We start from the raw sequence: 26,338 nt of genomic DNA, 5'->3' as shown, positions 1-26,338 counted from the left end.
ACATTACCCTTAGCAACATATTTATGGGTATATCTCCCCAGTGAAGGGAAACAATAGAAAAAAAAATTGATTGGGACTACATCAAAATTAAAAGCTTTTGCAAAGCAAAAGAAACTATCAATAAAATGAAAATGCAACCTACTGAATATGCAGAGAGATTTGCAAATGATATATCTGATGAGGGGTTGATATCCAAAATAGATGAAGAACTTATACAGCATAACACCAAAAAACCCCAAATAATCTGATTAAAAGTGGGCAGATGATCTGGAATAGACCATTTTCCAAAGAAGACATACAGATGCTCAAAATCACTAATCATCAGGAAAATGTGAATCAGAACAACAATGAGATACCATCTCATACTGGTCAGAATGGCTAGTGTCAAAAAGACCAGAAATAAAAGTTTTCATAAGGATGTGGAGAAAAGGGAACACTTGTGCACTGTTGGTGGTAATGTAAATTGTTGCATTCACTGTGGAAAACAGTATGGACATTCCTCCAAAAATTAAAAATAAAACTCTATAATTCAGTAATTCCACTAGTCAGTGTTTACCCAAAGAAAACAAAAATACTAACCCAAAATGAATACCACCACATATTGAGGCATTATTTACAATAACCAGGATATTTATTGGATTCCTATCCAAATGTTTTAGCCAAATACAAATGCTCCTTTTATTTTTACTGAAATAAAACCAAATTGTATGGTATTTCAAAAAGTGATTTTTAGAAATACAAGTCAAAACCACAGTGAGATACCACCTCACACCAGTCAGAATGGCTAAAATAAACCAGTTAGGAGATGACAGGTGTTGGCAAGGATGTGGAGAAAGGGGAGCCCTCCTACATTGTTGGTGGGAATGCAAGCTGGTGAAGCCACTCTGGAAAACAGTATGGAGGTTCCTCAAAAAGTTGAAAATTGAGGTACCCTACTATCCAGCAATTGCACTACTGAGTATTTACCCTAAAAATACAAAGGTAGTAATCTAAAGGAGCACGTGCACCAAATGTTTTTATTTTTTAATTTTTTTAAAAGATTTTATTTATTTATTTGAGAGAGAGACAGTGAGAGAGAGCATGAGTGAGAAGGTCAGAGAGAGAAGCAGACTCCCTGTGGAGCTGGGAGCCTGATGTGGGACTCGATACTGGGACTCCAGGATCATGACCTGAGCCAAAGACAGTCGTCCAACCAACTGAGCCACCCAGGCGTCCCGCACCAAATGTTTATAGCAGAATGTCCACAATAACCAAACTATGGAAAGAGCCTAGATGTCCATCAGCAGATGAATGGATAAAGAAGTTGTGGTGTATGGTATGGTGTATGGTATATACACCACAACTTCTTTATCCATTCATCTGCTGATGGACATAAGCAGATATATATATATAGATATATATATAATGGAATATTATGCACTTATCAAAAAGCTATAATCTTGCCATTTGCAACGATGTGGATGGAACTAGAGGGTATTATGCTAAGTGAAATAAGTCAGTCACAGAAAGACAATTATCATATGATCTCTCTGATATGAGGAATTTGAGAGGCAGGGGGTCGTGGGAAGAAGGGAGGGAAATATGAAACAAAATGGGACCAGGGAGAGAGACAAACCATAAGAGACATTATCTTAATTTCAGGAAACAATCTGAGGGTTTCCAGGGGAATGGGCAGGGTGGGGGGTGAGGAGGGATAGGGTGGCTGGGTAATGGACACTGGGGAGGGTATGTGCTATGGTGAGTGCTGTGAATTGTGTAAGACTGATGATTCACAGACCTGTATCCCTGAAACAAATAATACCTTATATGTTAATAAAAATGAATTTTTAAAAAGTGATTTTTAAAAATTGAATATATGATGGGCACCTTTCCATTTCATTGAATCTTCTTTTACATGGATGCCAAAACTTTATGTGTATAAAATATATATGCTAAAGATATTTTAAGCAATTACCTATTTTTGGATATTTAAATATATTTTTATTGTTTTTCATAAGACATTGTGATAACTATAGGTAAGTTTTTAGGAGTCAATTTATTTTCTCAATTCTACAATGTGAAATTACTAAGTTAAAGATATACATCCACAAAATTGTGCAACCTTTACAGCTACCTACTTCTGGAACATTTTGTTACTTCTAAAAGAAATTTTATACCCATGATGATCATTCTCTGTTCTTCTACAACCACAAATCTATTTTATGTCTGTATGAATTACCTATTCTAGCCTTTTCATATAAGTGGAATAATACAGTATGTGGTCCTTTTATGACTGGCTTCCTTCATTTAGCATCATGGTTCACGATTCATCCATCAAGGTTCATCCATTCTGTAACATATGTAAGTACTTCATTCTTTTTCATAGTCCTTTGTATGAATATGTATCATTTTGCTTATCCATTTAGAAGTTGGTGGATATTAGGGTTATTTTTTCACTTTTTGCCTCTGATGAATAATGCTGATATGAACTAGTAATGGAATTGTTCTTCACCCATTTAACATTCCCACAAACAATGCACAAGGGTTCCAATTTCTCCATGTCCTCACTAGGACATGTTTTAATTAAACAAATTATTATGTGTCTCATGTGAGTAGGATCTCATTTTTTTAATTTATTTTTTAAGATTTTATTTTTTTATTTGAGAGAGAGAGCACCTGTGTGGACGGGGGAGGAGTAGGGTGGTGGGGGGGAGAGGAAGAGGCAGATGCCACACTGATCCCTCTCAACATGGGGTTTGATCCTGAGATCATGACCTGAGCTGAAACCAAGAGTCTGTCACCCAACTGACTGAACCTTCAGGCACCCCTCATTTTTTTTTTTTTTTCACTTTCCCAGTGATTCATGATGTTGAGCAACTTTTCATGTGTTTATTGCTCAGTTGTATAGCTTCTTGGGAGAAATGTCTATTTAAATTCTTTGCCCATTTTTAAATTAAGTTGTCTTTTTGTTGTTGAGTTGTAAGTGTTCTTCATATATTTTAGATACCATTTAATAGATATATGATTTGAAAATATTTCTTCCAATCTATGCATTGTCTTTTCATTTTTTCTTTTTTATTAACATATAATGTATCATTAGCCCCAGGGGTACAGGTCTGTGAATTGCCAGTTTTACACACTTCACAGCACTCACCATAGTACATACCTTCCTCTTTTCATTTTCTTAACATTGTCCTTTAGAGCACAAATATTTTCAATTTTGATGAAGCAAAATTTTTCTATTTTTTCTTTGGTTGCTTATGCTTTTACTGTCATATCTCAGAAACCATTGCCTAACCCAAGATCATGAATACCCATTCCTTTGTTTTCTTCTATGAGTTTTATAGTTTTATCTCTGACATTTAGGTGTTTGATCTATATTAAATTAGTTTTGTGTATGGTATGAGGTAGAGGTCCAACTTAATTCTTTTTATGTGGCTATTTAGTTGTCTCAGCATCATTTGTGGAAAAGAATATACTTTCTCCATTGAATTGTCTTGACAGTCTTGTTGAAACTGTGCTATTGATTTTTAAAAACTTTTTGCATATTAAGGTACTGCTCCTTTTGTCTTCAATGCATATTGAAAGCCTTTTCCCTTCATTTGGATCTCTAGTGTTTTTTATGAATAGAATTATAACCATTTATGTTAACTAAATATATTAGTATTTTCCCAAATGATTTGTTCTGCCACTCTTGGCCAAATATTCACTTATATGTCCCTCCAGTAGTAGTTTATGAAAATACTATAAATAGCTATCAACTTTTTATTATTTTATATGGTACTTAACATGTACTTTTTTGGTAGATTCTCATAACTACAAACACTATGAGAAAAATGCTATCAATCATTCTATTTTAAAATGGATAATGAAACTCAAGGCTTGAATGATTTGCACAAGGCATGCAGCAGCAAGTACATGGTAAAATCTGAGTTGGAATTTAATGCAGGTCTACCTGAATCAATAGGACAAGTTCCCAAATAACTAAGATACCTTAAATTGGAGCTTTGTCAGCGTGGATATAAAAGTTTCCCCCAAACTATTCTAACTTTTCTAATCCATGATCTTCAGTTTTATTTAAGGATCAGAATCTTTCGATTAAGTGAAAGTATTATATATTTTAGTACAGAATATGCTATTTTAATCTTTAAAAACAGGTTAAATAAATTCCCATGTAATATGTTGGATAAGAAAAATCAAATTCACTGTTGCGTGTAAATTATCAATAAATGATTAAAAATAGAATGCTAAGTCAGTAAAATGTAAACTTTGTCAGAATATATAAAATAGAGTTGAGGTTTTCAAATACACAGTTCAAGTTGCAAATTGTCAAGGCCCAGGATGCCGTTGGTTTACCTCAAAGAGAAATCCTATGGGCGATGCAGAAAGAACCATGAAGTAACCAACACATGTAAAATATTCAGTGTGGTGTAGCTTACCATCAGTAAACTACTGAAGGGTTTTTTTGTTTGTTTATTTTTTGGTTTGGGGTTTTTTTGGTAGAATTTATTCCTCCTGTTCTCCATCTCCTTCCATACTGCCCCTTGAAAGAAGCTTCCAATCCTTGTTGCACTTTGTATCTCAGTCCATACGCAAAGGCTTTACAGCATTCAAAGGTGAAGACCTGGCCTTATAAATAAAGATCCAGTCTGTTTTCATCTCCCTTCCCTTTTCAATTGGCTGTTTAACCAGTTAGTAGTTTGCCAAGAGCAGAGAATCTTGAAGGAGTTTATTATTATTATTTTTTTGTCAAATGTGTCCAAGATATTTTAGGTGAATTTATACGATGACCACTATTGTTAGGGTAACTTATATAGAGCCTGCTCGTGCTGAATGATACCCTACGGTTGTCCTTAAGGAACAAATCTATAGTTCAAACTGTAAATTACCAAGGTCCAGGTTGCCCTTGTTTTATCTCAAGAGTGATGCTATGGGCTGTGTAGAAAGTTGCTCCACTCCAGAACTTTATTCCTCAATCAAAGGATTGTCAGCATTACACAGAGCACTAATGCAATTATATAAAAATCTCAACTTCACAGGCAGTCAGTACACTGTAAGACGTTTTGTGTATGCTTAAATAATTTTCAATTGTATATCAGGGCACAGATAAAGGGAAATGTTTTTACATAGTCCATTCAAACTTGAATTTCCTGTAGTGTTCACCCATGCACTAAAAATTTGGATTTGCAATTCATGAGAGCATTCTGATACATAAATGAAATGTATAAACAAAAAAAGAACAGATCCTTCTTATATTTAATAGTAAATCAATCCCGTTCCATACTTTAGGATAATAGGCTTAATCAGCAACTGGTTAAAATGCTGATAATAACGGGAGCATAGTTCAAGCTACACTTCTACTTTAACGTTAGGAGCAGAACCCAAGAATTCCCTCTGCTGGTAGGCAACAACACATGCTCTATTTAAAACTACATTTATTGGGGTGCCTGGGTGGCTCATTTGTTAGCATCTGACTCCTAATTCGGCTCAGGTCATGATCTCAGTGTCTTAAAATCAAGCCCCGTGGAGGGCTCCACACTGGGGGTGGAGCCTACCTAAGATTCTCTTTCTCCATCTCCCTCTGCGCCCCCCCCAAATGAATGAATGAATGAATAAAATATAACTACAATGATCTACTCTGCTGAATAGAAACCAGGATTTTTAAAAAGTGGGGACTCTGGTGTTCCAGGTACTGCAGCTGTCTCATCCTTGAGGGAACTTTTCTCCTCCTATCCATTTGAGGTGGCAGTTACTGGCCCAGAGAAAAGCCATAGAATAATTGTTTTCTAGGAGTCATAGATTATTTACTTTTTATCCTTAGCATGGCTATTTTCATGCTGGTGCAGGCAAAGAGGGATGAGGGGAGACAGTGCATTTTTTTTTTTTTTCAGAGAACATATAGTAATGCAAATTAAGAACACATTTTGCTTTTTACCAATTATAGTAAATCGGTATTTCCCTTTAACATTTAGATCTCAAACTCCTTGTACCATTTTGGTTTACCTTTGGGGAATTCATGCGCTACCATTAATGGTAACTATTAGACCATGCTACATGTCAACTTTTGATATGACCTAACATTTCATGGATGCAGATATTTAAATGATGATACATTGCTCTTCTCCTTCTGCTGTCTGAAGATTAATTTGAAATAGTAACAACACGTAATGAGGAAGTCACAATAAGGGAGTGTAGAAGATCAATGCCTTCTATTTCGAAAATAAAGTTTTTCAACTCTGCATTGGCATTTATTTTCCATTTCTCTGATGCACCAGCTGTTTGTTTAATAAAAGGAGACCTTTCCAGTGACAAGAACATTATCTTTTTCATTTTTATAATTCTGTGAGAACTACCGGTCAGGAGGTTTGCTTTCAAGTCTGGTTAATATTAGGTTTCTCCTTTTAGTCATAGAGTTTCAAGACTCCTGTAAAGATAATACCAAGAATAATTGCAATGTGACTTGGAGGCTAGGGGAAATGAAGTGATCTGCAGAGTTTGAAGTGATGTGCCCCCCAAAACAAACTTTTATAGAACAAAACATACTGGTTTGCATTTAGAAGTGAATTGCCCAGATATGAACTAGGAAGATCATAAACTTACCCAAGGTAGCTTCACTGGACCAGACTAGAACAAATGGATGAGAGTTAAGGGACTCCATTTTGCACAATATCAGGAAGAACTTTTTGGGAAGTCCTCTAGAAGTGGAAAGAGTTGCCCTGAGGAAGACCTAGTGCTCTTGCCACTGCAGGTGTTGAAGCAGATCAACACTTTCTGTCATGCTAGGGATTCCTGGAACGGGTGGAACGCTGGAACAGATCGGGTCCTTTGAATCTGATTCAAATCTAGCATTTTGAGGTCAAAACTCTTAAGGAGTCAGATGGATAAAATGATCTAGTAAGAAGGAGGCTCTAAATTCGTGAAAGATGCATCAACGGTTAATTATAATTTATTTAATAGAAAAGTGTGCCAAGTAGAGTAATGGTGGTGCAAATAAAATATTAGGAGGTAACTGAGAAAAAAGTGACTTATTTCGGTCAGCAGTACAAAGTAAGTTTGCCCGGAGGAAGTGTTTTCTATTAATGATCCTGGGAGGAGCCATAGTTTAGGTAGGAGGGTTCAAGTATGATGGATTCCTCCAGAGAGAAGTGAATGCACAAAGAATTAGAGCAAAACTGAGAGGAAGATTGGAAAGAGGGGCACCTGGGTGGCTCAGTTGTTGGGCGTCTGCCTTCTGCTCAGGTCATGATCCGGGCTTCCTGGGATAGAGCCCCCCCATCCTGCTCCTTACTCATTGGGAAGCCTGCTTTTCCCTCTCCCCCTGCTTGTGTTCCTTCTCTAACTGTGTCTCTCTCTCTGTGTCAGATAAATAAATAAATAAAATCTTAAAAAAAAAAAAATGCCAGACTCAACTAGCTTCCAGCTTTGAACACAAGTACGAAGTGGGTTTGAAAAAAAAAAAAAAAAGAAAGAAAGAAAAAGAAAGTTTGGAAAGAGAGGATAGGTAATCTGGAGCCTTTAATTATCATCATCTTTATGATAAATTGGCATTTGCTTTAGTAAATTTGGTAAATGCACTTGCATTTACCAAGACCTGCCTTTCCTGGGTTAAGCAAATAGTTATAACATTGTAAAATATCCTATAGAAATCGTAAGTTTGTGATCATTACATTGATTTCCTCTCTGCAGTTTAAAGTAACTTTCCATAGTGATAAAGTTACAAAGTTAGGAAGCTTCTTCCCTCACAAGGGGAAAAAAAAAAAAAAGAGAGAAATGATGTTTTAAGTCATATACTTAGTTTGGGTTTGCTCACAAGATCCATTGGGTCCATGATTCAGTGCAAGTGACTGTAAAATGCAGGTGACAGTTTGTGTTTCGCGTGACTCTCTACTGAGTTCCATCCTTCAGTTATTCTCTTCAGAATTTTTTCTGGGCAACTGGTGTCTGCACTTTCCACTTCTTCAACAATGGGGTATTCCAGATAATCAAAATAAATGCATAGATACCATGAGACAGTGATACAGATGGCTACAAACTTCCCAAACTCTTGTCCAGAATTTTTCCTAGACAGCAGTAGGACTGTACAACATCTGGAAATAGATTGCAGGAGCTGAGTCACCATGACAATGGATCAGTCCAGCTGCTTCAGGGAACAAGGGACACTAAGAGCCCTGTGGGCTCGAAGACTCTACTCTCTCAGAGAAAGTAGGCCAAGAGGATAAGAGCTATCCAGAATCCAGGCAAGCCCACCTACTGACTTTGGGCATTTTCTAATGGGGAAAGAAAAGCCAGATTTCCAACTAGCTAATTTTGCTACCTGTTCATCTACCTGAAGTCTTTTGTTGCTAGAAGCTATTGATAGTCTCTCTTCGTTTTTGTCAGCAGATTCTCCATGCCATGCCTGGGTGTAGGTGCTTTATTTTTATTCTGGTACCTATCCTGTTGTGGCTTTGTGGTGCTTGAATCTGTGACATGGACAGTCACAAGCTGTTATTTCTTAAAAAATTGTTTCTGCCCCATTTACTGTTTCTCCATCTGAGATCGCAATGTCTGTACCCCATAAATCTTTTACTCCCCTCTCTCTGTGCACCCCACACCCCAGTACCTTCCTCCCTTTCCCTCTTAGGTTTCAGTCTGCTTTTTGTTACTGTTGTTACTGTTGTTGTTATTGTTTTTCAGACCTATTTTCCATTTACTAATTATCTCTTCAGTGTGTCTTAATGTTTTATAAACTCATGTATTGAGTTCTTCGTTTTAGTTATTACAATTTCTTAGTTTTAGAATTTCCATTTAAGTCCTTTTTTTGTAGTTTTCTATTAATTGGTAAAATCTCTTAGAGTCTGGTTTCTTTCTTTTTTTTTTTTAAGATTTTATTTATTTATTTGACAGACAGAGATTACAAGTAGGCAGAGAAGCAATCAGAGAGAGGAGGAAGCAGGTTCCCTGCTGAGCAGAGAGCCCGATGTGGGGGCTCGATCCCAGGACCCTGTGATCATGACCTGAGCCGAAGGCAGAGGTTTTAACCCACTGAGCCACCCAGGCGCCCCTCTTAGAGTCTAATTTCTTAAACATATTACTCACACAAAATCTGTATCTGGTAACTTTGATATTTAGATCTCCTATTGATCTGTCTCTATTTTCTATTTAGTATCTTGATTTTTGTTTGTTTGTGTGTTTATTTGATCCTCTTGGTCCTGTCACCTGGTGTGCTGGGTAATTTTAGGTGAGGGGAGGTGAAACTGGAAATGTAAGCTACTGGTCACTGAGAACCTTGCAAATGATATTAAATAGTTTGAAGTTAATTTTCACAGCAGTAGATAGGTGTTGAAGGGCGTAAGCAGGCAACAATTTTCAGGTTTCATATCTTTTTGTCTTAAAAAATATATAATTCTCCCTGATCTTGAGAAACATTACTCTAGCTTCAGTGTGGAGGAATGCATCAGAAAGCAAGAAGATAGGAGAGGCAGAAACCAATCTGTAAGGTTTGCAGGAATTCGGGCAAGAGAGGATGGTCACAGAGGGTAAGGTTTACACTAATGGAGATAGAAAAGGATGTATGTATTCAAGAGATATCGATGAGAAAAAATCAACACGGTGACACCCTTCTTTGTGGTTTTGGAAACAGAGTGGAGAGAAAATGGTGTCATTTACTACAGTAGATAAAACCGGGAGAAGTTCACATTTAAGAGAAAGAAAACATTGAAAACAAATCATCAGTGATCCTAATGATGGAGCATTCCATTGGAATCATTGCGGGAGAGAGCACATTGCTGTGAATTGAGGGGTGGATGGGGTGAAGAGGTACAGAATGACCAGAGGTAATTCATGAAGTGTGGCTCTGATGGGAAGGAGAAAGATTGGTAGAAGGTATATGAGATTAGGGAGAATTATATATATATATGTATATATATATTTTTTTTTAAATTTAATTTTTTTCAGTGTTCTAAGATTCATTGTTTATGCACCATACCCAGTGCTCCACATAATACGTGCCCATCTTAATACCCACCACCAGGCTCACGCAACCCCCTACCCCCTTCCCTCCAAAACCCTCAGTTTGTTTCTCAGAGTCCGTAGTCTCTCATGGTTCATCTCTCCTTCCAATTTCCCCCAATTTACTTTTCCTTTCCTAGTCCATCAACATGTTTTTCCTTATGCTCCACAAGTAAGTGAAACCATATGATAATTGACTTTCTCTGCTTGACTTATTTCACTCAGCATAATCACCTCCAGACCCATCCAGAGAATTATATATTTTTAAGACAAAAAGATATGACCATAATTAAATGCCATTAGGAAGAAATAACCAGAGTGGGAGAGGTTGAAGATGTAAGAGAGAAAAAGCTTAATTAATAGGGACTATCTCTGAGAAGACTGGGGGACATCAGATCTACAGCTCAGGGTGTAATATCTGCTTTAGGCTCTTAGAGGTAAAGAGTATCTTTTTCTCCTAGTAGAAGGGAAAAAAGAATATATGGGGGTGCTGGTGGTCAAGGACTTGTTTGGTGGCAGGACAGTGACCGGATTCTTTCTAGGTGGCTTCTGTTTTCAGAATGAATTAGGGAGGCCTGGACATCTGCTACAGGGGGTTCAAGAAACAAAACTTTTAAGAAATATGGTAGAACTGCCACACAGCATTAAAGATTCAGCTGAAGTCAGATACTGTGGTTATCTAGTGGCCCCATTCTGCAGGGTGATATGGGTTTTTCTTAGCAGTTCCCAGCAATTTAGAGAAAGTGTGGAAGAAGTGGGGCAATTAGACTTTCCTGAAAAAGGATTTGGGGCTGGTGGGTTCCTCTGCAGACAATAGGACAAAGGCAGTGAGAATGTGGGAAAGCTGATGGACAGTGGAGGAGAAAGTGAAAGTAAAAGGGAGTAAACAGGGAGAAGGAAGAAAAGAAGTCAGGGATGGCAGTTCCAGGTGATTTTGATGGACCAGTAGTCCGTAAATCCAAGTATTCTAGTTTGGATGACTGGGACTATGATGATTTTTATTTTATATAACAAGGCCCCCAGTTTGGTTGACAGAGTCTTGGTCTCTATCACTTTTCTGGAATAATTAGTCAGATGCCCCATTTCATTTTCAAAGTGTTCTGTTTCAGCTAATAAATTATATGGCCTTGGTATCTATATAGAGATGCCATAGACCAGGCTTGGTAGACAGACTATAATAAGTTCAGTTTTGGACATGTTAAGTTCCAGTATTTATGAGAAATTCAGGTTGAAAGGTCAAGTGAAGTTAATATACATGCAGATACAATCGAAATTCAGTCATAAAACATAAAGCAGTACTAAATGACTTATAATTTATTATCTTACAAATCATTTACTTATTTGCAGACAATACATGAAACTTCTAGGAAATATGTGAATTAAATACTTGAGAGTCCTAAGTATAAAATGTATGGCATTATTTGGTAAAGTGAAAAATATTAATCACCTGAGGAATAATTTTAACTTTGGTCAATCTGCAAAAACATGTTGATGGACTGGTGAGGTTGAATTATCCCTCAACACATCACCAGGTGGCAGTATAACTACAGTCTGACATAATTAACAAGGGTAAGGCTCCCCTTCAGATATTTCTGCAGTTAGAATATTTGGGAGTTTATACCCATTGTACATGTATGTATGAATGGAAGTTTTTTTCATTTAAAAATAATTGCTTGTTTTATTATTATTGCAACTTGAAAAGGTGAAAATTAAAAAGTTTAATTTTTTAATATGTGCATTATTTTTTTAAAAGATTTTTTGTTTATTTATTTGACAGAGATCAGAAGTAGGCAGAGAGGCAAGCGGGGGCGGGGGGGGAAGCAGGCTCTCTGCCAAGCAGAGAGCCCGCTATAGGGCTTGATCCCAGGACCTGAGATCATGACCTGAGCTAAGGGCAGAGGCCCAACCCACTGAGTCACCCAGGTGCTCCTAATATGTATATTATTTTAAAACATTTTAGATAAACTAAAATATATGATCACTAATATACATTCATGGCATTCTTAATATAGTCATTAGTATACAGGTTATATATATAAAACACTATTGTTATAGATGTTTGATACATTTGCATTGATTGGTATATCATAGGTAATTTTATTTTGATTATCTTTTCAATACATTTAACTAGTGAAGATCGATTCAATAACTTCATTTGTTGACTTTTGGGAGAGTGTTCAGAAGTTTCATGGGGAAATTCTTCTTTGCCGTATTCTGTAATAGTAACTTCAAGTGTAGGGTAGAGTTATATCCCATTTAGCCAATAAAAAATACAGGACACCCAGCTAAATTTGAACTTAGACGAACAACAAATAGTTTCATTGGCATAAGTATGCACCATGAAATATCTGAGACATACTTATACTAAACATTATTCAATTATCCTTTGGATTTTATATGGCAGCTTTAGTATGGGGAGTGAAAGGAAGGAAAACTGGGGGAAAAAAACAAGTTGCTGGGAAAACCAGAGAAATCCAGGTTTCTGGGCTCCAAATTTGCTATAAGATTCGGAGGTCTTCAAGATCAAGGAACTAGGAAAAGAATTATAAATGGACCTGAACTAGGCTGCATTCTGTGGCGAGCTCATTTGTATGCTAAACTAAACAACACGGGCTAAGGTTAATCAGTACTCTGGTGAATTACCATCTACACCACACATTGATTACTGATTTTTAAACAACAAAATGCAACAACATATATTTAAAGCCAGCTCCGTATTGGGCAAAATTGAATAAATAACTACAATTCAGGCATTTTGGGGTCTTACCCAGGTTCAGACTTATCATTATGAAAATCAGTCATTAGAGTATCAAGGTTCAGAAATGCCATTTTAATTTCATTTAATTCAACAAACATGTCTGGCACCTTCTATATGCAGAGGACTGACTAAGACTCTGAGATATAAAGATTAATAACACTGGTGTTATCCAACTCAGTGGGCATTTATAGTTGATAAAACACAAGTTAAGATTGTGCACAAACAATGGCAAAACTAATTTTTATCAGTTTTTTCCTGGGTTTCAGTTCATGGTCAGCTGTTTTCTCCTTTGTTCTTTCCTGAGTGAACTCTTTCCCTCTTCTGTATGATTTTCAACTGCCATTTTAATACCAAAGACTTCCAGAGCTCTGTTTTCAGCCACAACTTTTCCCCTGTGATAAAGATATACACTCAGCTCACACAAGTTCTTGGCTGTCCCACTGGTCCAAGGTCTCTCTCAACTCATTTCCAGCCTCTAGTCTTGCTTTCCTTAAATTTAGAGATTTTTTTTTTTAATTATCAATTCTATTTACATTATTCATTTTATACCAATTATTATTATCTGAATCTGGGACGATTTTATGCATTTAACAACAATGAAAAATCAGAAGACTAAAAAGGAAACAAAGGCTGAGTCCGGGAATGGCCTAAGGTTGGGAAGTGTTCCGACGTCTGGGATATAGGCACTCAGGAGACCCTGAAAACCCCATGTTCTGCCCTGTACTGGGCACTGACAACAATAGTAAGCATTGGTAGGGCACCTATTAAATTTCCAGCATCTAGATCTCCCAGCTAGGTGAATAATACATACCAACGATCCCTTTCCTCTAGGTCGCAGGGAAGAAGGGTAAGGAAAGTCTCTAAATCTGGGTTATTGGTCCTGGCTTTAAAAAGTGGTGAGCATATCTTCATGTAAGAACAGATCAGTACCTTGCAGGAGTACCAAACTATGGTGGCACAATCAATGAGAACACAAATCTGAAACAACTAATAAGATATGGCTTTCGTTATGCCATATGTTAATCAAACATAAAATGGGAAGGAATTACACAAATGGCTCTGATTTCGTTCTTTATATAAAGGCAAAGCAGATCTTCATTCCCCCTCCCCATAGTTAGTTTTCTAGCATTTATAATCAACATCAATGTCAAAATTCCTCAGTAACCAATTGTAGTGAAGTCCCCTTTTATTTATTTGACTTTTCAACATGGTATCTAATTCCTACGCTTACCCTATGCATATTTCATCTTCCTCCCTCAGCTCCTTCATTTAGAGGAGACCTTGGACCAAATATGTGGCTTCCTGTTGATCCCTCCCTCTAGACCTGGACACTTAGGGTGGCCCAAGGGCTCAGTCAGTGGAATATAAAAAGCTCTAGGTGCTCTCTCTGTCCAGGAGCAGAAACCCAAGCATGGGGACGAAGGGCTGGGAGGACTTCAGAGCAGGTTTTGGCAAAGTAAATGGAAGGGTTCAAACGGATGGGCTTTCCAGGTGCGAGAGGAGAAACCTGGTCTGGGCACAGCTCTGGGAAGAGTGTGAAAGGACAGGTTGATCAGGCTCGGCAAAAAGGAGCCAGTCATTAACAGTACCCAAGATCCTTCAGGTTTCCAGGAACGGGCCTTGAGGGAGTCCCTCTAACCTCACATACGGAGTGGGGTGAGAGATTGAAGACCATGGAGGACTAAATCAGCTTAATTACACCCTTTGGTGTAAGGATAGGAAGGCCCCTGAATGTTTGAAATTCTTTTCACAGAAAACAAAACATTTACTTTAGAGACATAAAAGGCTTGAAATGTAAATGCATGAGTGAAACTCATTCACACTGAAGTGTAATCAGTCAGTCAAGAAATCAATAAACCAGAGAAGTATCAGATCCTCTGGGCGTGGGGGTGGAGAGCAGGAGTATTACTTCGGAGACAGAGGCAGGGTGGAAAGTTTGGATAAAGGCAAAGAAAAGAGACCCAGGAGACTAGGAAGGCAAACTTCACCTACGTGGCAAATTTTACTAGTGATTCATGATGGGCATCCATCTGTCTTCTCCACTAGCTTGTGGAGTCCTTGAGCCAATTACTCTGCAACACCTAGCATGGTGCCTGGTGCAAATGGTAGGCACTAAATCATTCTGTGTGCAATCTGAATTTTAGATGCAAACTGGCAGACAGCAACTATGTGCAAATGAAGTTTTGCTTTTCCTGTCCATCCAAGCAGACAGATTATTGGAAGCTTTGTCCTCCTGGAGGTCTGCAGCATCAGAGCCGCCCTCCCAGGCCCATCTGTGCCCACACAACCAAAAACCAAAGTTCTTATCCACTCAACAAGACACAAACAAGGAAAATGATTTTAAAGGTGCATGCTCAAAATTCTCTTAATACAAAAACTGTAAGGCTAGAACTTTTTGCTTGTTTCTGTGTACCTCAGGATCTTGTAGCCTTTTAGTTTCCTTATTACAATCAATTTTGATGTTCTGAATTTTTCAGAATGAATTTTCATGGTATAAAGTGAGGGTCCTGGCACATAGTGCTAGTACAGTGCCTGGCAAATAGCAAGTATTTCATAAATTTTTCTTGAATGAACAAATGAGTGCATGAATGATCAAATGAGGTATCCCCAATTCAAAATAAGAGAGTCAAAATGAGAAAATCACATAGTATAGGTGGGGACTGATCCAGGATATTATCCATGAAACTGTATGGAAAGTTAGGAAAATCCAGATTTACCACAAAAATAATGTGAATGTTATTTAACTTAACTGGATTGTATTTAATACAGTAAATGTAACTGGAGTACCATAATTGGAATTTAATAACAAATCAAGTGATTTGTGTTCTCTCTGGGTTAAGGTAGTTTGGACAAAAGGGGATATTTCTGTTGCCCTTACCAGTCTGAGAACCAACACCTGAACTGAAGGTAGTCAATGTTCCGTGACTTTCATTTGGGAGTTTGTTTTGTTTGTTTTTGCTTTGCCTTGTTTTGCAAATAGCCTTCTGGCCTTCTCACCACCCCCCATCCCCCATCTCAGGCATCATTCTCTTACTCCCCTGTTAAACTGAAACAATGAATAGATGCTCAAAATAGTCCAGCGCCATTTGCTATTTTAAACAAATCCTGGCTGGATCTGCATGTGGCTAAGAACTCTTCACCACCAGCAGCCCCCTCCGGGTCCCCATTGCTGGGAGAAGCCATCAGGTGCCCCTACTCTATCACTGAGAGCCCAGTAGCAGCCGACCATTTTGGAGAGCTTGGTGGGTTCTTATTCACAAATTTGTTCTTGTCTAGTATCACTAGGCCATCTGAAACCATGAATGACACATTTCCAAACCACGTCTCAAGTTCTACTTTCACGGCCTCTGACAGGTCCTCGAAGTACAAGTATGGGATTCATTCTAAATCACAAGGATGGTCTGATGAAATTGTCAACAGGATGGTTTGTTTCTGGTGGATAACAACTTGTTGGAAATACGAATTAAGATAATATGCTTTCTTTTACATGATTGATAGTGTTTCCAGCCACCACCTCTGATCGACTCAGGCTATAATTTTGTGGCATTAATGAAAAAGGACTTAATGAGAGGGTTTCCTTCTTTCGCCATGTAGGTTTCACTGCCATACACAAAACCGAAGTGCCCTAACTAGGACGCTTCCATCCCACACCAACAGGCCCAACTCAATTTGTGGATTACACCGCTAGAGCTCACTCAGCAAGTAATACATTAATCATTTAATCATTTTTGTTTTTCTTATGGAGGCATTTTACCTTCTAATGTGAATTTCAGAACTTGTCTTGATTAATGCTGATGTGCTGAGCACTGTTGCCATTAAGTCATAGATCTTGCAAAAAGCCCCTTGGAATAATAATTCACATACCTCCTGAAGAAAAGTTTTTCAAAATTCTCAGTGCAATATTCTGATGGATTAATCTAGGATATCCTGATACTTCTTTCAAACAGTGGCTTTCTTCCGAATAGTTCTTTTCTAGGATTTTTTTTTTTTTTTAACTATCATGTCAATTTAATGAAAGCAGTGTTGCTGCTTCAAAGCTGCATGCAAACAACAGGTATTGAAAAAGTTGTTCTCTATGCTGATTTTTGATGTTTAGGGCAATGCCTTTAGTAACCTCAAACAAATTTTACTATTATCCTTATATATTGAAAGAAAAAAAAATCTAGAGAATATATAATATATGTGAGTATCTGTGTGCTAGCCTTTTAAGCTAGTAATTATTTACCCATTTAAACTCAGCAACACTGAACTTTACAGAAATGTATTTCCATATGAGAAACAGTGATTCAAGATTCAAAGTCTCCCCATCCTTTCTTGAACTAGGTCATGACATCTCTGTAAAAAAAAACACATTGTCTATTAGAAGTGAGTTACAGTTATTAAACTATATCTTCATGGGGGTAGAGAGTTGATGGTAAATTACCCAGGAAAGAGTAAACTGATTTTAAATGCAACCACCGGGAACTTAATCAACAGTTAAGTGGTGCCTTGATTTTTAAATTATATAAAAGTCACTTGCTGTATTTTCTGCTGTGAGCTCCCACCCCAACGTCTGGCACGCAGCTAGTGTTCAATGTCAACAGAGTAGAAGTCTCAGAAGTTTTTAGTGGGAGGCTGGAGAGAAAGGCTTCTCTGACTCAACCACTAGGTGGCACACAGGGACTGTGCTTCACACAGTGAACCCTCACAGACCCTACCTTTCATGGTGTAAATAAAGAGCTGCATTATTAATTTATGCCATCACGACCACTCTACACCTAATATTTGTTTAACCAGCTGTTTCCTTTAATTCCCCTTAACCACTATTGATTAAAATCCCAAGTATATTCGGGTTTCATCCCTCCCTATTTTCCTCCAACAATATTTTGTCACCTTTAAATAAAGACTAAGTACATTTAAATAACACAGACCAAGTACCATGGTTACTAATAATGAATCCAGGGTGTTGGAAAATTAACCAAAGGCAACGGAAGACTCTGATGTAAAAGTTATTTTCAAATTTGCTTTGCGTTTTGTTGGAATTTTAATTGGTGGAATATCATTATCTTAAAAAAAAGTAATCTGGAAAATAAAACATGCATGGAAAACAAGCAAAAGGAAATGAAAAGAAAAACTAACACTAGTGTTTTCTGGAAAAGGGAGTTATTTCCTGAAAAAGGATTTGTGTTCACTTTTCCAGAAACTTCTTCGACTCTTCAGAAAATAACAGTGTTCTGCAACCAAGATGTTAAAATGCAGGACTTTGGTGAACTATCTACTCATAGAGTATCTTTCTGCATATTCTGCCAAATGTATTTATCCTGGATGTGTTACTTGCTCCCAAAGGAAGGAAGAGGAAGTGAAACCACTAGGGATATAATGAATTGATTCTTCTTTGTGAAAGTCTCTTCAGTACTTCTAAATTACAGTGTCAGTCATTCCTCTGAGAGACAGGGCCTGCTGACAATAAATAAATGGCTCACTTTATAAGAACATGACGGTCTTCTCTTTTTTGTTTCTCATAGAAAGCTCAGACCCCCAGGACACCTCTGGAACACTGGCCTCTGGGTACCTTCTCCCTGGGGGCCAGCAATCTTTTGAGGTTGTTGGTTTTCTCTTGCTCATTTAATTAAGTTTAAGGAAAATTACTTCTACTTATCTAGTTTTCCCATTTTAAAAGCTGTTTCCAATTTTGTGAAGAGGTTACCTAAAATGTAACATCATTCTCCCAGCTTAAACAATTAAATTATTGAGAACAGATAGCCACCAAATGACTGAAGACTAATAAATGCTCAATAAACCTCTGGCATATGTTTTATTTTACTGAATGGAATAAAAACCTTCTTTATTAGTAGAAATAAATGGAAATGAAGGTAAACACTGATGTAAGAATTATCACTGTAAAAGTTACCAGAGAGAACTACTATGATACATTTTTGATAGAAAAATGTTCCCACTTTATGATTGCATTGAAATATTGAAGTCACAGAAGTGTGTATAAAATTACTGCAATTCAGTACACTGAAATAATCAAATAGAATGTTACCAGAAACTACATTTGTAATGAATAAATATTACATTTCACTTAGAAATTAACTCATAGGCTTTATTTCTTAAAAACCGTTAGCTTCCAAGATGCCAGCCAGTATGTTTGATTTTATGACATCACATTGGAACATGTACAGGAACACTTTCCACCCTAAAAATTCCCAAATGTACTGGCCACTCGGTGTGTTTTTCCAGGGATAAATGAAAATAAAGTAACATATTTTCAAAATAATAAACCATCTCATTTTCAACACAACAGTCAAATTCGGTGGAAGAAAACAACTTCATTTAAGCCCTAAATGTTCAGATTTGCTTAGAGTGGTAAACAGTCTCATCACATAAATCCTTTAAGCAACTTTTAATAGTAATCTCAAAAACTATGACTTTAAAATATTTTTCAGTACCTTAAAATTAATTATCAACATCATTCAATGTAGGAAAGGCATCGTAACTCTAAAATTTTAATTTCACAATTAACTGGAGGCGTGCGGACCAAAATTCGTAACATCTCAAAGATTATCCATCTAACTGGTATTATCTATGATTACAGTAACTTTCTTTTCCACACAAACCTATACATTCCCTAAAACAAAACTCAAAAATCTGGAATGGACATTCCCATTCCTCAGCATTTCCTTCAACCTATACTATCCTATTTCTCATCTCAGGTGCTATAAAAATGCTTGTTGAAATACAGATGGAAAAGCCACCACTTGGAAACCACGCGCCTGCCAGATTTATAGTACCAGGAGCAAAAGCCAGGATATTAGAGTTAATCCTTAGCCCAATCTAGACTGAGCTTTTTTATTGCAATCCAGGATTTTACCTGACAATATGATTCTTCAAAAAAAAAAGAGTTGAGATGTCATGTTAAACTCAAAATGGAAGAAAATAAGAAAATTTGTTTTAATGTATATATACATCATAATATGTATTGCTCTCTGAAATCTTCAAGGCACTAAGGTTTGAGAGGAAGAGTGAAAAATTTATGGAAGTTTTACCTTGTCCTGAAATCCAGAAGTTCAGATGCTCTCAAGTCCTGTTGAGGTTGGAGCCTGAAGATCAAGTGAAGCTAGCGCTCTTTCTCCTCACCTTAAGTTTGTCTCTGGGCAAGTGTGTGTGTGTGTGTGTGTGTGTGTGTGTGAGAGAGAGAGAGAGAGTGTGTGTGTGGTGTGTGTGTGTGTGTGAGTGCGCAGAATGTCTCTTTGTGGCGCTGGATGGCAGAAGTCCTGGTCCTGGGAAGAAGGAGGCACTTTCTCACCAAGAGCAGAAGAAAAGCAAAGCGTCACCAGGAAAGTTCTCCTCCCAGATCCCCTAATTACAGCCTAACGTGCACTTCATGCAAACTTCAGGGAGGAAGGGAGGGGCAGCTCTGTGCCCAGATCTTGTGAAACAGCAGCTTCTTAGATGACTTTCCACTCTGCTCAGATCCCGGAGCATCCAGCTCAGGGGTTCAGGGAAAGCAGCAGCTACAGCCACAAACCCCCACTCACACCATACCTCCTGCACCCTCACCACTCCTGGGTCTGTACAGAGATGCTGGGGCAACGGGTCAGCAGAATCCTCTATGGGGCAGCAGTGTGAGGCAGAAACGGGAGGACAGTACATTCGTGCTTTGTTTTTTAGCCTTCGTTCAGAGGAAAATCCAAAGGTGGGAGAGGTCTCCCTTTCCCCAGTAGATCCAGGGTGACTTGGTGGAGAGACAGGACAACAGCAGACAAAGTTTCCTAAACTGGAGGTGCCCTTCCACTTCCACACTTCCAAATTGCAAGAAGTGTATTTTCTTGTGTACTGGACTCAATGTTGGGTTTGAATCTTGGCTAACAACTGCTATTGTACCCGGGTGTGACAGAGCTCAAAGAACCTGGATTTATTTATAGAGTGAGGAATGCGAGGGGCAGACGAGATGGGTGGGGTTGGCTTATGGATCCATACCCAGGATTAGAACCAGATGGGCACAGGGTGCGCGCGCGGGTGCGCACACACACATCGACACACACACACACACACACACCCTAAAATAACCACTGGGGAAGATGCTGGGACACGCGGGAAAACGCCTCCTGAACAAATAGACGTTTATTTATAACTTCTGGGAGAGTATATAGGTCCATTGATTCCCGCCTTGAGTAACCAAGGGTTTTGGAGAGGAAATGGCTTCATATTTCAATAACAGAGCCACCTTTGATGGAGCCTAGGAGGGGAAAAAAAGAAACACACCGCAGGAAGCAAACGGCTGTTGAAGCAGCCGGGAGGGAGCGGGGCTGGCCCGGGGATGAGGACAAGCAAACAAGCCCGAGGGCCCCCGAGCCAAGGAGGAGGCGAGACGCGGGCTGGCGAGCCTGAGAGCCGGGGGTGCGGGGCTCCTCGGGCGCGGGGCGCTGGGAGAGGGCCAGTGGCTTGCGGCAACGCTCCTGTGCCCGCCCGAGGGCGCGGGGTGGTTGGGGCGGGGGGGGGGGGAGTGTGCCCAGGAAGGACCGCAGGCTCCGCGCGACCGCCGCCTCCGCTTCACCGGGGCGCTGCTGGGGCCGGGGGACTGGGGGACACGGGGTCGGGCGGGCCAGAGGACTGATGAGCAGAGGGACTGGTGCGGCCGGGGGACTGGAGCGCAGACGAGCTAGTGGAGTAGGGGCGCCCGCGGGACAGAGGCGCAGGTGAGACGCGGGGACGTCCGTGGGGCAGGTGACTCGTGGGGCAGATGAGCTGGCTGGGCAGGGGGACAGGTAGGACGGGGGCTCGGGCAGGGCAGGGCGCGAGCTCAGAGCTGTGCCTGAGGCGGCGAGAGGCGCTATTGTCTTAGAGATAAAGCCTGAGCCTCACCCCCCGGTGGTGGCTTCCCCTTTGGAGAGAGGCGGGAAAGAGATCTTCAAATAAATGAAGAAACAAACAAAAAATTCTTCCCCCGCTGTGCCTTGCCGTATTTCACTGGTTCTTGCCCCCAGACGCGTCGTGCCTGCCATTCCGGCGTGTGGTGAATTAACACGTGCGTCTTGGAAAAGGTTTTGGAACGAAAACAAACCCAACACCCACAAATCCTGACTAAAGGAAGACAGTTATATTCAAACTGGGAGAATCAGGAATGAATCCTCCAGCAGTCAGTTCAACACCTTTCTTGTGGAGTCATTCCAAAACCTGGGCAAGGCGCCTCTTTCGTCATTTTTTCTGTTTCTCCCCCGCAGAAAACAAGCCGCTGAAGGGTTTGCAATGTTCTGTCGTTAATTTCATGGCTATTGAGACAGCTGTTACACTGTAGGCCCCCACATTACCTGCCAGTAAAAATAAGATACATCGCAGCTTTTCAGCCATGAGAAGAGTGTTTATGTTATTTCTTGTAAATGTTCAGAATGATACGTGTTTTGAGGGACATAAAGGAATTAGAGTTAAAAACAAATGTCCTACAATTTTCCTATCGAAGCTTCCTGAAGGTGGCGAGGCTGGTAGTACGCGGTTATAAAGTCGCATAAACACAGGTTAAACACTACTCTTGTTCTTTCAACTTAAAAACCCAATTTCTGAGAGCGGCCCGGGGAGCACATCAGATCAGCTGGCCCATGGATGGCACTTGTTCCCTTTATTTTGTGGTCTGCTCCATACATTTATTCCAACGGAGCATTAAGAGAATGTACTGCCTTCTCTTCAGAAATTGTTAGCCACACAAGACATCTGTTTCACAATTCTGTTGGACCACAGTGAGTTACTCTAGAATTTTTGTTTATTTCAATTTCAGGTATAACCCCATCAACTGAGATTAGCTTCCAGAAACAATGACAGGTACTTACCATTGATGCTCCAGACAAGAGTTATCTTGTTAGTCCTTTCCTACCCCTATTTCCTGGCTCCCTTTCCCAGGTACCTAGTTACTAGTTTTTGTCAAGTACTTAACCTACCAACAGTGTGTGTATGTGTGTGTGTGTGTGTGTGTGTGTGTGTGTGTGTGTGTTTAAGATTTTATTTATTTATTTGACAGACAGAGATCTCAAGTAGGGGGAGAGGCAGGCTGAGCAGAGAGCCCAATGTGGGGCTCGATTCCAGGACCCTGGGATCATGACCTGAGCCAAAGGCCGAGGCTTTAACCCACTGGGCCATCCAGGTGCCCCAATAGTGTGTGTTTTAAGTGTTATTCAGCCTTAATTTAATTGACATGATTTATGTTTCCATTCATTTTCAACTTCTTTTTAAAGATTTTATTTATTTATTTATTTATTTATTTATTTATTTGTCAGAGAGAGAGAGAGAGACTGAGGACACAAGCATGGGGAGCAGCAGGCAGAAGGAGAAGGAGGCTCCCTGTTGAGCAAGGAGCCCGATGTATGACTTGATCTCAGGACCTGAGATCATTACCTGAGCGGAAGGCAGACGCTTGACCAACTGAGCCACCCATGTACCCCTCATTTTTAGTTTCATATGCTTTAGTAATTATTTAAAGTTCATTGTGGAATCAGCTTTAAGAGTCTTAACATTTTTTTAATGGTTATATTAATTCATGTTCACCTAAATGATGTTTTATAGAAGTAGACGTTACTTGGATCAGTTGTTACAATAATGCATTATAATTATACAATTATTACAATAATATGCATAATAATACGCTTTGGTTAAAAAACCTAATGAAGTAATTAACTAAATAAATACAAATATATTTCATGACCAAATATTTTATAAAGGTGTAAGTTGTAAAAAAAATGCGAAGACCCAAATATCTGTATTCTGTATATGAAGATTCCTCTAATTATGAATATCAGTAATACATGTGGACAGTCATGTCTTTCATGGCATATGCAGTAGTTTTGTTTTGGGGAAGGCAGGGTAACCAGCTTTTTTAAGTTTTAAGAAAAACCAAATATTTTCTTCAATATTAATTCTTAAAATGACTTATGTGCTTAAAATGTACGTCAGATTCTACCTTTAATTCTCTCACTAGTGCTAGAGATTCAAAACCTAAAAATCGAAGTTGAAAATCAAGGCCAGTGCAAGGAAAACTGAACACAAATTTAGAGCTAATGGATATCTATCTATCAGCACATTTTGAAAAGATCTTGCTGAGCCATAATGCAAAAATATTTTTTTAAAATGAAAATTAGGTCAGGATAGTGTTATAAAATGTGACTTTCCATTCTTTTGCCAATTGTAAGAAAACCTGTGTAATCAGGTTGAACCAAGTAAAATGGAATATTCAACCATTGTTGACCTACCAAAAAAGGCAATTTTAACTGGCTTAACCTAATAAGACTTAAACATGTGCATAGCATAAACATAGCAGACACATTATCAGCATGTAAAAAATATCAATCTAAAGTATCATGAATCTTTAATATGTGATAAGTCTGCAAGCAGAATGGTATTCCTCCTGGCATATTATATGTCTAATGAAATAGAGATTTGAATTCAAATGGTGATTATCTAAATTCATCTGTTCTCCAAACTCTGAAAGAGGCTGCTCTATTATCCACTGAATTCCAAAGATCTCCTACCCTGTGAGTCATGTTTCCTGGAATTTTTGCCTCAGGCTAATATGATACCTGGCTGAACATCTGTGAGGATAAAGGTGCAGCTCTGTGCACTTTGAGGCATTGGGGGAGGAAAGCCATTTGACCTTTCCTGTCCGAGGGCTCAGAACTTCATTAAAGCAGCCCCTGGGATTGCGGGCATAACCATGAGAAGGACATCATTTGTAATTAAGTCCTTCCCACTGGCTATATTCCTGTTGAACTCCATGATTAAAATACAAATTCAGTATTCGAAATGGTCACAAAGCATTTGATAAAAGGTTATTTTGCTTTTAATGCAATGGGGGAAGAGTAGCTTTCCAAGGGCCCACTTTTTGTGCTCTCACCCTCACAAAGTGTGCTGCAGGGAGACTCTTCAAAAGGGCAAACGAAATAATTAGGCAATAAATTGTTCAGATGTTAAGAACAGAGCTGTTCCAGAAACTAGTGAGGCCATATGAGTATCATAGCAAGTGATAAATATCTTGAGAAGAGCCTCCACGTTCCCCTCCTTGCCTGTTGGACTGGTTTTGGTTTCAAAGCACCTTTCTTGTAACCTATTGTTCTCTCAATGTGTTTCTTTTGTCCGGAATGCCCAAAACTGTTCATTTTTTTTTCCCCAGTAAGTGGCTGTCTATGTCTTTATTAACCAGACTTTACTCATTTTGCAGCGAGGCCCAGATTCAATCTCAGGACCTTTGTCATGTTGTCTTTGATGGTCCTAATATCAGGAAACTTCCTCCTTCACAATCCCCGGTTACTGTTAAGATCACCCACGAGCTACTTGTAGGCTGCCTTAACGTTTTATTTGTATTTTCATACAGTTTTTTTTAAATGAGCTATATCGTAAACTTTCTGAGAGACAATAGTATGTATGTCTTTGCATATTCAGTTTCTAGCACACAGCCTTGCTGTTAGAAGCTGATCAAAAAACGTTTATTGTTATTGTTGAAGATAATGAGGAGATTCTCTATATGCAGGAGAGAAAGTAAAAACAAACAAGGAAAGCTAGTTCTTGAACAAGCTAGTTCAGGGTATATTGTATCTAGTAGTAGCCAATGGCATAAAAAGTAAATCATCAAAGGTTGATTCATAATTTGTGATTCAGTTGGTTAAGCATCTGCCTTTGGCTCAGGTCATGATCCCAGGGTCCTAGGATCGAGTCCTGCATGGGCATCCTTGCTCAGCAGGAATCCTGCTTCCTCCTCCCTCCGCCCTTGTGCTTTCTCTCGCTATCTCTCTCTCTTTCAAATAAATAAATAAATCTTAAAAAATAATTTGTATCATTTCTGTTGATCTCACAAAATTAAAAGAAACATAATACATATTTTTTTCTTCCATGCTTGGCCGATGAGTGATTGTATAAATGAAAGCAAACAAAGGTAAACTGTTTTACTCTTTTAAAGAACTAGGTTGAGGTTAGTGACAAATAAGCTTATTGTCTTAGAATTATAGTATCAGACCCTTGAATATTAATTTTTTGCTTGCATTTATATAGTTATTTTAAAGTTAAGCCAATTATAACTATCAGTAAATGTAGTCCTTATTGTATTTTCTTATAACCTTCAAAGAAAAGGATGTCAAGTCTAGCTGGGCTGATTTTTTTTTTTTTTTTAAGATTTTATTTATTTATTTGACAGAGAGAGATCACAAGTAGGCAGAGAGGCAGGCAGAGAGAGAGGAAGGGAAGCAGGTTTCCCGCTGAGCAGAGAGCCCAATGCAGGGCTCGATCCCAGGACCCTGAGATCATGACCTGAGCCGAAGGCAGCGGCTTAACCCACTGAGCCACCCAGGTGCCCTTAACTGGGCTGATTCTTAGGTGAATTAGCTAATGCACCAAGGTTGGCATAGAGTGAAACTGAAGTGTAGGGCTTTGATTATTTGAAAGTGAAGGAAATGGTCTAGAATTGTCAGGAAGATGGAGAGAAAGGATTATATTGTATCAAAGTCTATGAAGAATTTTAAAAAGGAGAGGTTAGTTAAAGCCAAGCTGAGGGACATTTCTACAGAAGGCTAGAAGAGAATATTAACATAAGTACTTGGGACAATATGCTTCTTAGTAAATTTTGAGTTAAGCTTGGTTTGGAATAAACATCAA

At 38.8% G+C, this 26,338-nt stretch overlaps 1 protein-coding gene and 1 long non-coding RNA gene across 2 annotated transcripts in view; one reads left to right on the top strand and one right to left on the bottom strand.

Annotated features, from left to right (window-relative positions):
- Nucleotides 1-19,875, bottom strand: part of HAPLN1 (hyaluronan and proteoglycan link protein 1) — a 72,732-nt gene extending 52,857 nt beyond the window's left edge. Inside the window, exon 1 of the mRNA XM_032847091.1 lies at nucleotides 19,756-19,875. The gene's annotated coding sequence lies outside the window, so the exon portion shown is untranslated. The remainder of the gene's footprint in view (nucleotides 1-19,755) is intronic.
- On the top strand, nucleotides 1,048-25,292 carry LOC116860847. Its single transcript, XR_004381351.1, has 3 exons — nucleotides 1,048-1,068; nucleotides 23,841-23,846; nucleotides 25,221-25,292. It is a non-coding gene; the product is annotated as an uncharacterized LOC116860847 (long non-coding RNA).
- Nucleotides 25,293-26,338: the final 1,046 nt, after the last annotated feature.

This window comes from Lontra canadensis, unplaced genomic scaffold, assembly GCF_010015895.1.
Source record: "Lontra canadensis isolate GAN:19392208 unplaced genomic scaffold, GSC_riverotter_1.0 scaffold4, whole genome shotgun sequence".
Classification (NCBI taxonomy): Eukaryota; Metazoa; Chordata; class Mammalia; order Carnivora; family Mustelidae; genus Lontra; species Lontra canadensis.
The sequence above is the reverse complement of the archived record's forward strand: the minus strand, read 5'-3'. Positions and strand labels throughout refer to the sequence as shown.